The 2,626-nt window shown below is 40.5% G+C and overlaps 1 pseudogene across 1 annotated transcript; it reads left to right on the plus strand.

Moving 5' to 3' along the window:
- The first annotated feature begins 1,278 nt into the window (after window positions 1-1,278).
- LOC110308315 lies at window positions 1,279-2,159 on the plus strand (annotated as a pseudogene). The gene has a single exon (XR_002379546.2). The product of XR_002379546.2 is annotated as an RING finger and CHY zinc finger domain-containing protein 1 pseudogene (transcript).
- Window positions 2,160-2,626: the final 467 nt, after the last annotated feature.

Raw genomic sequence — 2,626 nt, forward strand, 5'->3', positions numbered from 1 at the left:
AATGCATGGCCACAAAGGGATCATACTTCCCTGCTGGCAACACCAGGAGAAGAAGGGACAAAAAAACAGAAGCAAGGTACGAGGCAACAATAACAAGGAATTTCCCCTCTGTGAACATCACACACAAACCATCATAGAACTCAAATGGTGCAGGTAGTGAGAGACACTTGGGAGTGTCAGTCAGACTTCCAAAAATGAAAGATAAAGAAAAATCTTGATAGAAGCCAGAGTGGGAAAAAAAATCTTACTGATGGAGGATCTAAAATAAGAATTATACTGAGCTTTTCAGAAACCATGTGAGCAAGATAAAAGAAGGCTGAAGTATTTAAACGACAAGTGGAATCACCAATGTAAAACTCTCCTTGCTAATGTCTCCCTCCTCACAAACAAAGGAGAAAAGCAGACAGAAGGACTCCATTACCTACAGATCTGCCCTAAGAAAATGTTTGTTCAAATTAATACCAGCTATGTAACCAGGTATGTATGCTTCAGTGTATGGCTAAGGGTGTGTATTTTAAGACATTTCTGGTGGCAAGGATGGGGGAGAAAGACAAGGGCTAGTTTATATTATGGGATACTTGCATTGCCTGTTAGGCAGAACAGTGTTATTAGAAAATAGACTTCAACTTAAAATAATGTTGTGCATGTGTATTTTTAACTCTGGAAAAGGCACTAAAACAGTAAAATAAATGTACAACTGCTGTGGTAAGGGAAGAATAGAGAATACAGAAAACCCAAACAAAACTGTAAAAGTCAGGAAAAACATGAAGGACCAAGTATGAGCAAAACCAAAACTAAGAAGACAACAGATGCAGTAGATCCCAAGACAACCAGGACTTCAAACAGAAGAGATCTGAGTACGAATAAAAAATAAGACACAATCATACATAATTTTAAAAATCCACTTTACACAAGAAACATACAAATTTTTTAAAATGGGAAAATATATGAATAAAATGAAGCTGGAAGTCACCATATTAACTTCAGAGTGAGCAGAGCAAGGATCATCATCAGAAGGACATTAAGCTAATGCTAAGCATGTCAGTCCTCAATAATACACATAAATATTTAATGTTCACACCTCAGATGCCATCACTAAACCATGCAAGGAAATTCAGAAAATTGCCTGCATCTAGCGGGCTTCTGCGCACCACTGACTAAACAGCAGATCACAAAATAACCTCCAACTCACATGGAGCATTCTCCAAGGGAGACCGCATTCTTGAACATAAAACACATCCACAATTGTTTTTAAAGGATAGAAATACTTCAGTGGGGGGAGGTGGAGGAGGAGGAGGAGATGGCGGCGACGGCGCGGGAAGATGGCATCCGCAACCTGGCGCAGGGGCCGCGGGGCTGCGAGCACTATGACAGAGCCTGTCTTCTCAAGGCACCTTGTTGTGACAAGCTTTATACTTGCCGGCTGTGTCACGATACCAATGAAGATCATCAGCTAGATTGCTTCAAAGTCAGGGAAGTGCAGTGCATCAACTGTGAAAAACTCCAACATGCCCAGCAGACTTGTGAAGACTGTAGCACATTGTTTGGAGAATATTACTGCAATATTTGCCACCTGTTTGACAAAGACAAGAAGCAGTATCACTGTGAGAACTGTGGGATTTGTAGGATTGGTCCAAAGGAAGATTTTTTCCATTGCTTGAAATGTAATTTATGCCTAGCCATGAATCTTCGAGGAAAACACAAGTGTATTGAAAATGTTTCCCGGCAGAATTGTCCAATATGCTTGGAGGACATTCACACCTCCCGTGTTGTTGCTCACGTCTTGCCGTGTGGGCATCTCCTACATAGAACGTGTTATGAAGAAATGTTGAAAGAAGGTTACAGATGCCCATTGTGTATGCATTCTGCCTTAGACATGACTCAGTACTGGAGACAACTAGATAATGAGGTAGCACAGACTCCCATGCCATCGGAATACCAGAATGTGACTGTTGATATTCTCTGCAATGACTGTAATGGACGATCCACAGTCCAGTTCCATATCTTAGGCATGAAATGTAAGTTTTGTGACTCCTACAATACTGCCCAAGCTGGAGGCCGCAGAGTGTCAGTGGATCAGCAGTGAGAAGCCTGTCCTTGGCTAGAGAACAGCTCTGTGATGGAGATGAAGCTCTGTAAAAGATCCCAATGTTCCGATCTGACTGTTCCATCTGCATTAGAGATGTTTCATACCACTGTCACAACAGTGGGTCACAGCGTGAACACCTGAGGATTCAAGATCTCTGGATGGAGATGTAATAGAGCTTACTGGGTGATTGTAATAGCGATTACTGGGCGAAGCCTCTAAGCGTGTATAGATTGGAAATTCCTTTAGTGTCAAGTTTTGAAGCCAATGATGTTTGTTCCAGATATAGTCACATTCATCGAAATACTTTATGTTTTCATGGAACTTTAAGTGATGCTATGCACGCAGAGTTAATTTTTTGTTCTTGATAGAACTACATTCAATCTTAACTAGTCTTTGATTTTAAGGGCCGTACTGTAATTTTTAAGTTCTTATTAAAATCTAATTATGTGTGCTTTTTTTTTAATTTTTTTTATTAGGTATTTTCCTCAATTACATTTCCAATGCTATCCAAAAAGTCCCCAATACACTCCCCCCCCC

The sequence above is a fragment of the Mus caroli genome, chromosome 13, assembly GCF_900094665.2.
Source record: "Mus caroli chromosome 13, CAROLI_EIJ_v1.1, whole genome shotgun sequence".
NCBI lineage: Eukaryota > Metazoa > Chordata > Mammalia > Rodentia > Muridae > Mus > Mus caroli.